This window comes from Leptinotarsa decemlineata, unplaced genomic scaffold (assembly GCF_025532065.1).
Source record: "Leptinotarsa decemlineata unplaced genomic scaffold, Ldec_3_MD MMD2_P_RNA_scaffold_12, whole genome shotgun sequence".
NCBI lineage: Eukaryota > Metazoa > Arthropoda > Insecta > Coleoptera > Chrysomelidae > Leptinotarsa > Leptinotarsa decemlineata.
The window spans coordinates 11914042-11927032 of NW_027412526.1; the positions used below are offsets into that span (position 1 = coordinate 11914042).

The 12991-nt window shown below is 35.5% G+C and overlaps 1 protein-coding gene across 1 annotated transcript in view; it reads right to left on the bottom strand.

Moving 5' to 3' along the window:
* The window catches only part of LOC111514395 (probable sodium/potassium/calcium exchanger CG1090), a 220963-nt gene that overhangs the window by 171794 nt on the left and 36178 nt on the right, over positions 1–12991 (bottom strand). The gene's annotated exons all lie outside the window — the stretch shown is intronic.

The window sequence follows — 12991 nt, forward strand, 5'->3', positions numbered from 1 at the left end:
TTGAGGGTTTCCTCTATCAGGATATAAATTTGCTAAAGTTGGAATTACATCATTTTGAAGTAGTGCCAAATAATTATCGCCATTCAGGTTGCCCGAAATGAAAAAGAGACCAATGATATGGTTTCCTCAATTCCTGCGCAAACATTAACCTTTTGAGGATATTGCGTGTGTTCTTCTCTCATCCAGTGAGGTTTTTCCTTTGACCAGTAGCGGCAATTTTTCCGATTAGCATGACCGTTAAGAAACAAAATACACTCATCAGAAAACATAACGTCTTCTAATTGGATCATGATTGGACATGTTATCCAACATGTCCATCATCTGCTCACAAGAATCAGTTCTATCAAAATCGTCTTTCATGAGCTCCTGAGTAGGTATCATTTTATAGGGATGCATTTTATTTTCTTTTAATATGTTTACTATCGATGTATAGCTAACATTGAATGTAGTGGATGCCAGATACTCGATGTATGTGGGTTTTCTTCAAACTCAAGCATCACATCTAATTTGAGTTCATCACTCATTGCATTGGCAGCTGCTTTTTCTATCTGCCCCACATGACCAAGTTCGCGAAACATTTTATATTCTTCTGAAGTATAGCAAAAATACTACGATAACAAGACTTCAAATCAATAAATAACAATTGTCCTCAAACTACAAACGATGGAGTTGATTGTAGCTGAAATTATATGTTTATAAATAACGGAAAAACAGATTTTAAACAGATTTTTTTTTTAAATTAAACACATCAAAAATGAATGAAATAAAATCGAGTTTTCTTCAACTGAACTAACCTAACATAACCTATCCTAACCAACATATGTAACCTGGAATCTGAAGTAAAAACTAACGTATTTTTGAATGATTTATTTGGAAAAAAGCATCTACCCTCAACATCTAACCTGACTTCCGAATTCGAAAACGAACTCATGTTAGTATGTTGGAAATAATTCTAAATCCTGAACGTCTAACATGAGTCCGTTTTCGAATTCGTAAGTCAGGTTAGATGTTGAGGGTAGATGCTCTCTTCCAAATAGAGTATTCTAAAATACGTCAGTTTTTACTTCAGATTTCAGGTTACATATGTTGGTTAGGATAGGTTATGTTAGGTTAGTTTAGTTGAAAAATACTCGATTTTATTTCATTCATTTTTGATGTGTTTATTGGTAACTACAAACATCTAATTTCAGCTACAATCAACCCCATCGTTTGTAGTTTGAGGACAAGTGTTATTTTATGATTTGTAGTCTTGTTATCGTAGCTTTTTTGCTATACTTCAAAAAAATATAAAGTATAGTAATATTTTGTTGTTACTACAATAAACTACAATCCATTTAGAATATATTTCAGAACTTTTTGGCACATCATTATTCGTCCTTCGTAGTTAGAATAATATCAATAGTGCTTTCTCAGTAACCGATAAAACTACAAAAAAATAACATAACTAAATTTATTAGTATAGTTTGTAGGTAAAATAAGCTAAAAAAAAGGTAGGTTTTTTTCAAAGCGGGTTTCAGCGTGACGGAGTGGAGCTACTTCCTGTTGTGTTCGGGTTTGCTGTTGTATCGGGTTTGTAAAACTGTTATTTTATGCATTTTCGTTAATCCAACCATTTGTCAGACTTGAAGTTAACGAACTTCAAACTTAAATTGAAATACTGATAACTAATGTTGTAACATACAAAACAAGTTACCAGGGTGTTTTAAAGTAACGTTGTTAAAGAACATTGTTATGGTTTTTGCTTACTTTTTTATTGAATAGAACTGGCGATACTTGATGAAAGTCCATATTTAAAAAAAAACTAATCAATAGAGTTTATTCTATGATTTTCACTATAAGGGTTTTACAAAAACCGCGACACGTGTTTCGCTATACAATAGCTTCTTCATGCTTGAAGAAGTGGAATTCGAGTTGCGTTGCTATTCAACCAAGGCAATTATGAGAGTCATCTTTCGGAGAAAAATTGCAATCAAATATTGGTAAGCAATCGATTTTTTGGTGTGGTTTCAATTTGTAGAATAATTTGCCGAATTATATCGAAAAGCTTGAAAGGATAATAGTTGGTTGGCGAGAAGTCTGGGGGTGAGACTTTAATTTTTGGATGGTGATTGAAAACGTGCGTTGTCGTTGAGCAGGATCGAATTTCTTCAACTGACCAGTGCCGGCCTCATCTGATGCAATTTTCGGTACAGTTGGTCGATTTTCTCACAATAGGACTCTGCTATGATGCTTTGGCTCGGTTGAAAAAAGTTATAATGGACCACACCAATCGCTAACCACCATGACCTTTCATGAACCATGAACTTTCTTGTTGTGTTGCCGCCTTCGAAAATTGCCTCAAAATGGCTCAGATGTCCAACTAATGTCCTGAACGTCTCTCGTTGTCGTAGAGGATCCACTTTCCATCACACATGATGATTCGATCCGAAAAAGGATCGTTTTGGTTGCGCAAAAACAAAGAAGAACAGATTTTAAAACGTGACAATTTCTGTCGATTGTTCAAATCGTCGGTCACCCACTTTTCGAGCCTTTGGATTCTTCCAACACGTTTCAAAACAATCTAAAACCGCATGGGAACTGTCACCTATTTCTTCCTCCATCACACGCAACATTGGTGATGAGCCAGTCTTCACCAGGGTCTTGGATTACTGTAGATTGACCACTTCGGAGCTCATCTTCGAGGCTAAAATCTCTGGAACGAAACTTCGTTAATCAACGTCATTGTCAAATGACGGGAAAAACGACAATAGTCCATTCGGACCAATTTTAAGAAAATGGAAAATATACGTTTAATCACTTGTAAGAAACTAAAATGGAAAGAAAATAAGTCACAAACAACATTTTTTAGTAAATAACATGTTTTTTATTCAAAAATATAAACAAAATCAACATTTATTCAGAAGAAAAAATAATATATAGACATGTACACATGCCACTTTTCCCTTGTATCAGGTGTCTATTGGAAGGTCATCCACAAATTCGTCATCGCTCTCTTCAGCTTGTTCGGCAAATGTTGACTGTTGATAAAACACTCTGGCTTCTGCTCTCTGAAGGAATGCAGTCAGATCCTGCAAATCCTTCCGTTTGAGTTTTTTGACGGGATTGGGCACTGATAAAGTTTTGTCAACACTTCATCTTCATTTCTCTGATTCCTTTTCATTCTTTGGTTCTTCGTGAGTGGTTTTCGGTCAAATTGAGAACTAGCATAATTACCACAATATGTGGTTTTGTGGAACACCAAGCGGGGATATTCATTACAAAAATTCAGCATCCTGATAGGCCGAGTCGGGAAGAGGCACTTCTTTGGATAAAGCGGCGATAAAAATGAACTCCAATCAATCCAATCGATCCAATCAATCACGGCAATTTCTTAATTCTTCTCTCCAGTCTAGTATTTGGTATTTGCTTGTCCTGAATATTTTCCAGTATATCGTACTAGTTTCCAAATCTGGAACAATCTCAACGAGGGGCTACACCAAAGCTTCAGGGAACGTTAACTCTGAATTGTTTAATTTAGTTTTCCATTAAGTGAACCTGATATCTACATAGACTGAAACTGAGCTTGATGATCAAACAATAGAAGTCACGCGATTAAACTGTAATGAAAACAGCAAATATATCGCTAGAAACATTACAGGGAAAAATGGGTGGTAGAAACGTAAAAGGTTGATTACTATACTCTTTATAAATGCAAAACGCTGACACATATCTCAAACAGAATTTTGTGATTTCGTTACGATGTGACACAGCTTCAATATCCCGGTTTATAATACTTTACCAGGTCCACCCCATATTTGTAAAACAAACGGGTCGAAAACAGAATATATAACCCTTCGGGTCTGTTCATGACCAAGTAACGTGCGATTGGGTTTTTGAAAATATTACTTGAAACTATGAACCATGTTTATTAATTCATATACAATAATTATTGTAATGAAATTTTGATTCAGGATATTTACATAATAATGAATAGAAATGCTTATTTAAGAAGATATTAAGTATATGAATCTTCGTCGAATATTATGATTGAAGTTTCTACAATATCCTCAACTTAATGATCTGATTTCCACATGTCCCTAAATTATAAAATGTATAGTTCATTTTCGCTATTTTTTGTAATATACATCTTTTGAGGGCTCCTCAAAATGTATTTTGACATCTTTTATTTTAAATGTCGTATATTCTTGCAATGAAATACTTTACCTGAACCCAAACGAGTTCTATGGGATTAGTGAGGTATCAGAAGCAGAATGATAATCTTCCTCATGAAGATGATCACTCGGTGATCGAAACACGTATCGAGGTGTTAAAATAACGGTTTGGTGTTGGGAAAAACCTCCGGCAATATTGAGGCCACATTTCTCGCTTGTTGAAAGATACACTATTTTTTCATGACATTTCTTGAAGAAGTTATTCATTATTTTTCAAATCTCTTCACACTAGTTGATAGTTCAAAGTTGATTCTTGATTCTTCTAAAATGGAAGTATTTCCAATATTTTTCAGTGTTAAAATTATTTATCAGTTTCTAGCAGCCTACCGGCATATATTTGACTTTTTGCCCTAAATTTTTCCAACTGGGTAGGCACTGCATTTATAATTTGAGTATTTCAGAAAAAAACGTTGATGATTGATAACAAATGGGCGTAATGCAACGTATTTACTAAAATAGTCAATGTTTTTACAACAATGCAAAAAGAACGACCTATTTTCGTTTTTGTATTCGGAATTTAAACAATGATTTATCCATAATTTCAATGTCTTCTATCAATAAATGGCACAACTCCTCACGACGGCAGGCTTCATATATTCCTAAAATAGTAGCAACTTTCATCTTCCATCTGACGCCTCATTTATAAACCTCTGGACTCGTTCATACAAAACCCTTTTTGATTTTTTTGGTCTATAAATTTCATTTTTCCGCTTTGAGAATGCTATTTTACCTTGAAATATTTGCTTGTATTAACACCATTTTCAACGAGCGCACTCGACTTTATCATTGAAAACCTGCTTCACGAAGTTGACGAGTTCCATATTTTTGATTTCACTTCTAGATAGGCTAGGAAGACAGTTTCGCTGAAATATCCTTCGACGTTTTTGAGTCTACACCAGCTAAGAAAATTAGAATATGCGATGTCGATATGCTAAGCCGATTTTTTGGTAACAATTGAATTGAAGCTCATTTTGCAGCTTCTTCAATATCCTCAGGAACACACAATTCTTCACTATTGTTCTTCATTATGCAAGACATTAAACACCACAAGAACTTCAAATGTGACTTTAAATAAAACGCGTGAGCTGTTAACAATACTGTTTGTTGGTAACCAGGTGATTCGATGTTACCTGACACGGCCACTCCGCAGCAAATAATAATACAGATAGATGCAGAAGGCTGTCATTCTTGAGTCACTGCGCTTGCTCAGGGCAATTATTCTCGGATCCAATGATCATTTTCCCCACGGTGTGGGTAGTGGTCGTTGGTTGGTAATGCGTCGCGCCCTCCCGAATGTATCGGGGCTTCGAGGGATAGGGTCTGACCAGCGCATACTTCGGTAAAAATAATAATAATAATATGGGTGATAATAATGATAACAGAATGATGACAGAAGGTGCAGGGCATACCGCGAGGCGCCCGAGACCCTAATACACAGGCTACACAGCATGTCCAGCATGTTCTTTAAAAGCGTGTTTTTTATTTTTCAAACTATATTTATTTCCAGTTGAAATATGAATAAACCTAAAAATAAAATTCATATGTATCAGCATATTCAGGAAACACATTGCATTTTCTTTATTTTGTAGCAATGGAATATATTTTCATTGAATAATTCATTGAAAAAACTCTGTTTCGAATAACTCTCCTACATCAAAACGTGGCTCGAAGGAAACTCGACAAATAATCACGTGTTACTTGAGACAGAGCCTGAGATTCCCAATTAAAAATTGCACGATCAATTCTGTCAGCTCTAAAAGTTTTCCATTCAGGAGAAAACTCCATGAAAGACCTCTGAATCACTTCAAATGGAATTGCTCGAGAGTCAGGAGAAAGTCGAAAGTGAGCTTTATAAATTGGAGCGATTTTTATAGCAGGACACAGCCCGATGATTCCATAACAAGGCACTCATCTTACTTATTTTTGTTCGATCGTCTGCCTATTTCTTTTCTCTGATTATTTTATTTGGCATCAAGAGAGACAGTTAGTGGAATTATTTTCTGTTCGTGGAAGAGATGCTGGAAAATTGGAAAAGATTATCTGGGATGCATTCTATTTTTATCCTTCTTCGAAGTAACCTACAGTTTATTTCAAACGGTGACCCGACATTATGGTTATATTTTTTCACAAACTACACCTAACGATTTGAATTTCACAATAGCTATTTATGATATAAGTGTTAAAAGCAAGGTTTAATTATGTGAGTGAAAAATAACACTTTCAACACAAATATCATCTCTTGTCAGTTAACTATTTTCATGTTATCGCATTTGCTAGAATAATTTTTCTGTACAAATTACTGCACAAAAATGTGGATACTATTGAGGTTTTATCTCTTCTTAATTTTTGTGTGCCTCATTTTAGAACTAGAAGTAAAAAAACTTTTACAGCCAACTGACCAGAACCGATTTGTACCTCAAGTCACCTATCTTTAGCATTCTAAATAATTTCAATTTAATTTTCAATGTATGTGATATCAATTTAGATTCAATAGAATATATTGTTGACACTGCATCTCAGTATTTCATGAAGAATTTTTTATTTTCTGGTATAGTTATTTTTAATTTTATTTTATTATATTTTGATTTTCTTATTCATTTTCTCAAATTGTAACTTTGTAATTATAAGGACCTATATTACTTTTTAAACACACTTAATCAACCCTGTAAATGGTTTTTACCTCTTGGGTAATAAAGGCTATTATTGAAGTATACCCTAGTCAGGTCCTATCCCCCGAATCCCCGATACATTCGGGAGGAAGCGACAGCATTATCAACTAACGACCACTACCCACAACGTGGGGTAAGTGATCGTTGGGTCCGAGAATAATGTGCTCTTAGCAAGCGCAGTAACCCAAGAATGACAACCTTCTGCATACTGTCTGCATTATTATTTGGTGTGGACTGTCCGTGTCAGGTGACGTCGAATCACCCGGTTACCAACAAACAGTATTATTTACAGCTCACACGTTTTACTTAAAGTCACATTGAAGTTCTTGCTGGTGTTTAATGTCTTGCATAATGAAGAACAATAGTGAGGAATTGTGTGTTCCTGACGATATTGAAGAGGCTGCAAAATGAGCTTCAATTTAATTGTTACAAAAAAATCGGCTTAGCATATCGGCGATGTCGATATGCTAATTTTCTTAGCCGGTGTAGACCTTAAAACGTCGAAGAAAATTTCAGTGAAACCGTCTTCTTGGCCTATCTAGAAGAGAAATCAAAAATATGGAACTCGTCAACTTTGTGGAGTAGGTTTTCAATGATAAACTCGAGCGCGCTCATTGAAAATGGTGTTAATACAAGCAAATATTTCAAGGTAATAGCATTCTTGAAGCGGAAAATTAAATTTATAGGCCCAAAAAATCAAACACTTTTTTGTTTGAACGAGTCCAGAGGTTTATAAATGAGGCGCCAGATGAAAAATGTTTGAAGATGAAAGTTGCTATTATTTTCGGAATATATGGAACATGACGACGGGAAGAGCTATGCCATTTATTGAAAGAAGACATTAAATTAATGGATAAATCATAGTTCAAATTCCGAATACAAAAACGAAAATATGTCGTTCTTTTTGCATTGTTGGAAAAACATTGACTATTTAAAGAAATACGTTGCATTACGCCCTTCTGTTATCAATCATCAACGTTTTTTTTGAAATACTCAAATTATAAATGCAGTGCCAACCCAGTTGGTATAAACACGTTTGGGAAAATGCCCTCAACCATTGCTGAGTTTCTGAATCTCCCGGAACCAAAGGAATATACAGGTCAATGTTTCAGGTGTTCTGCTTCTTTGATAGCAGAATCAGGAGCAAATATAATGGATATTAAGAAACACGGAGGATGGAAGTCTACAACAGTAGCTGAGGGTTACATCGATCAATAAATGAAAGCAGTTATGAGTTTTCGATTAAAAATCCAAACGAACGCCAATTCAGGTAATAACACGACTTGAAAGCTCATAGATTCTTTTGTTTGCGACTTTTTCGCAATACAAAAATAGGATGGACCTGGTAAAGTATTTAAACCGACCTTTACCTGCTTTGTCAAATCATAACAAGATCACAAAATTTTGTTTCAGTTAGCGTTTTGCATTTATAATAAACATTTCTCAATCTTCACTTTTGGGAAATATAGTATAGTCGCCATTTTCAGGCAATTGCCGCTCCTATACTGCCTCAAGGACTTTAACTGTCATGATCATGCACCTTCACAAAAAAAATACTCCCATATCTTATGCTTTCCATGTATCTATTTGTCCATTTTCATAGATCTCAATTTTCCACTCCAAAAGGAGCGAATGTAGCAATTAATATCCGGCATTTCAGAGCCGTTACTTTGAAATTTCATGACAACGATAATGCTTATCTGCATTACCATTGAAATCAGTTTTACTACTCAATCGGATATCGTTAAGAGGGTATATTATCGATTGAAAGATTTCACGCAGACAATAGAGCTAGTCGAATAAAAGCTTTTAAAATGACTTGCTTGAAATTTATGAAACATAAAACATGTATGCATGTAGTTCAAGCACTTGTTTTATATAGGGTCTTTCAACAGGGACTTCCAAACTTTGAAAATAGTCTACCCCCTGACCTATCTGATAAATCGTACCATGGAACGAGGAATGTTCCCTGAAAAATTAAAATTTGCAATCGTTACCCCAATCTTTAAAACAGGAGACTCAAATAGCTATGAGAACTATAGAGGAGTAAGTCTTCTCTCTAGTATATCCAAGTTATACAAGATGAATATTGAAAATCAGTTACTATAATTTTTCCTCAAAAATGAACTACTTTCGACAAACCAGCATGGTTCCATGCAAAATAAAAGCACGGAAACAGCTTTGTATGATTTCATAGAACACGTAGGAACAGTCTTGGATAACAAACTACAAATTTGTGGTTTGTTCATCGATTTTTCTAGGGCATTAGACTTTGTTGATCACTATGTACTAATCCAGAAAATGCATCGCTATGGGGTTCGTGGAGTTGCCCAAGATTGGATGAGGTCCTATCAAGAAAACAGGTTACAAACAGTGATAATCTAAGGTGATCTTGGCCTGCAAGCAAGGAATTCCACAGGGGTCAATACTCGGGTCACTGCTTTTTCTTATTTATGTGAACGGACTTCCATTGTCTAATATAATATGAATTGATTTGAAATCCCTGAAAAAAATTAAAGAAGATTAACCGAAAATAACAATTTTATTAAACAAAAAACTGAAATTACAAAAAATAACATACAAGCAACAACCAAAAGATGAAAAATTGAAATATTAATGAAAGCTGAAATGAAAAAATAAAAACATCATTGAAAAAATGAAAAATTAAAAGAAAAGATTCTAAACCAAGTTACGTCACGACGTTTCGATTGTTAGTATCCACAATCGTCTTCGGGTGATAACTGGACTTATTTCTCCAAAATCTGACTATTTATAGGTCCTTCGAGTGCTTTCACCTATCCCCTCTTTCCTCTCTCCGTTTCATTAGTTTTAGCGGGAGATGACCGTTTGGCGGGAGTTGGAGTATGCGAAAAACGACCAACAAGTTCTTGTTGATATTTCAAAAAAGTAATTTTACTCATTGTTGGTATATCGTGGAAACTGAAGTTTTCTGCGATAGCAAAATGTCCTTTTTCGTTCAGCTGGATTTCTACCGTGACATTATTATTAATAATAATAGTTAATTAGTTTAAAAAAATATTTATGAGATGAATTAATATTAAAAATATTATACACAAATTATAGTCAATATAATTAATATACTTATTGATGTAACTAAGTGCATGAAAGCATGTAAAAGAACTCAATATAACAGAAATGGTGATTATTTTTTTGTAATTGGTTCTTATTACTAATTCTTACATAATAGAGAACACGTCAGATGTCAGGAACAGTTTGTCCACGCGAATTTTTGATAATACAAATAAGAGACTTACTTATTAGTTACTTACAGTTAGAGAGTTACTTATTACACAACACAACAAAGTTTTTGTTTCGGGGTTGAAATTAGATGATTTTAATGTATTTCCACGTGTTAAAACCGAAAGTGACCATAAAAATTATATATTAGCTCTTGTTTTCAAGATATAGTATCATTATATTATATATATGTATATTGAGTTTTCAACAAATGAAATATTTCATCACCAACAGTTGGTTCACATGTTTGTTTACATAACACCCCTCTCATCAGCTGTTCTTAAGTAGTAAACATAACCTATGTGAGTTTGTCAATTGTACGCACGTGGTTGCTATTGAAATTATCGTGTGAAGTTGATTTTTAAATTAATTTAAGTGCTGATCTGAAATGCCTCGAAAGTGTGTGAATTCTGTCGATAGCTTTTGCTATATATGTGGTGAAATAACATTTAAGGCTCAGAAACGTAAAATGACACCTATCGTTAAGACAGCCTATGAACATTATTTTGGTGTGAAAGTTGGGGACCAAGATAAATCATGGGCTCCTCATATATGTTGTAATTCTTGTTCCGTCATATTGCGAGAGTGGCTGAAAAATAAAAATCGGGCAATGGCTTTTGCAGTACCTATGGTTTGGCGTGAGCCTACCAATCATACAGACGACTGTTATTTCCGCTTAACTCCTCCCATTAAGCAAGGTTTATCTATGAAGAAAAGAGGAACGGTTAAATACCCTAATCTCCTATCTGCTCTTCGGCCTGTATCACACTCAGACAATTTGCCAGTCCCTTCTCCACCCCAAAACTATGAAATTTTAGAGGAAGGTGATGAAGACTGTTTAGAAGGGGCAACCCATCCTTCTACATCCTATGACCCTGATTTTGAGGTAAGCGATAGGTCTAGTGATCCGCACAGAATTAGTCAAGCAGACTTGAGTGACCTTATAAGGGATCTTCGTTTGTCTAAGGAAAAGGCTGAGCTGTTAGGGTCAAGACTACAACAGTGGAATCTTCTAAAACATGATGTGAAAATATCTCAGTACAGACAGCGTCAAAAAGATTTGCTTCCTTTTTTTGAGAAAAAAGAAAACCTCGTAGTTTGTTCTGATATTAATGGTTTGATGGACTGTTTGAATTTGGATCACACTCCATCTGAATGGAGACTGTTTATAGACTCTTCAAAACTAAGCTTAAAAGCTGTACTTCTGCATAATGGAAATCAGCTACCCTCTATTCCTATAGGTCATGCAGTTCACATGAAGGAAACGTATATAAATATGAAAACACTTCTCCAATCAATCAAATATGAACAACACAAGTGGCACATCTGTGGTGATCTGAAAGTCATTGCTATACTCCTAGGAATGCAATTAGGGTTCACCAAGTACTGTTGTTTTTTGTGTCTGTGGGACAGTCGGGATGGAAAATCTCACTATAAAAAAATGAACTGGCCTACACGAGACCTAAACCCTAATGAGAAAAATGTAGTTTACGAGCCTCTTGTAGATCCTAAGGATGTTCTCCTTCCCCCATTACATATTAAGTTGGGACTAATGAAAAACTTTGTGAAGGCCATGGACCAGGAAGGACAAGCTTTTAAGTACTTGAGAGCAAAGTTTCCCAGGTTGAGTGATGCTAAAGTCAAGGAAGGCATCTTTATTGGGCCTCAAATCCGTGAAATCGTAAATGATCCTGCTTTTGACATGATTTTAACAGGAAATGAAAAAAGAGCCTGGGAAGCCTTTAAGGGGGTTGTACATGGGTTTTTAGGTAACAAAAGAGATGATAACTTCACAGCATTGGTTAAAGAGCTTCTTCAAGCTTACCACCAACTTGGATGCAACATGTCCTTAAAAATTCATTTTCTTCACTCTCATCTTAATTTCTTCCCACAAAACTGTGGAGCTGTGAGTGACGAACATGGAGAAAGATTCCATCAAAACATTGCCTTAATGGAACAGAGATATCAGGGCCGTTGGAATGAAGCAATGCTTGCAGACTACTGCTGGTCTGTGTGTAGGGATGCTCCAGAAGTGTTTTATAAAAGACAAGCTAAACGACAGCGATCTTACAATGAATCGGATGGACTTAATTGAAATTTGGTGGTACAAACTTCTTTTATTTGTCAAAACACTAAGAATAATGTTTTTTTTTTATTAATTTTGTACTTAAAATATTCTAAAAGAAACATAACAATATTTAATAATTATTCTATATCTAATAATTATTAGAAAGATAGTGGCCATCATCGACCTGAAGTCAATGATATTCCATACTTAAAAATCGACGAGATCCATCTTGATTTTATCCAGGTTTGGAGACCAGCTCCCCTACCCTTTTGGCTAATTGTTGGTCTTGAGAGGGACCAATGGGTTCATGACTGATTGATGACGGCATGAAGTCCTTAGACATCAGTGCCGCCCTTCACGGGATACCCCTACCTGGCTGGGGTGGGATGGATGAAAAAGTTATTCATCCGTTAACGGGGGACATGAGGGCCTCATTCGACAGAGTGTCGGGGCCTTCTATATCGGGAGGGGTCGTCTACAGCATAATCTGTGGCTTCCCTAACTAACGGGTTTTCATGAGTTTCCGTTTTTTCGAAAACTTTCGAAGGCAGCTGCAAATCTCTGCGGATGGCTTCATTCCGCACGAACCAAGGAGCATTCACAATCATCCTAATTATCTTATTTTGCAACCTTTCCAAAATGGAAATGTTGGACGGAGCCGCTTGTCCCCAGACGCCTGAAGCGTACATGATGACAGGCTTAAACATAGTGTTATAGATTGTGATTTTGTTTTTCATACTCATCTTTGATTTTCTGTTGATCAGAGGGTACAGACTGGCTATCCG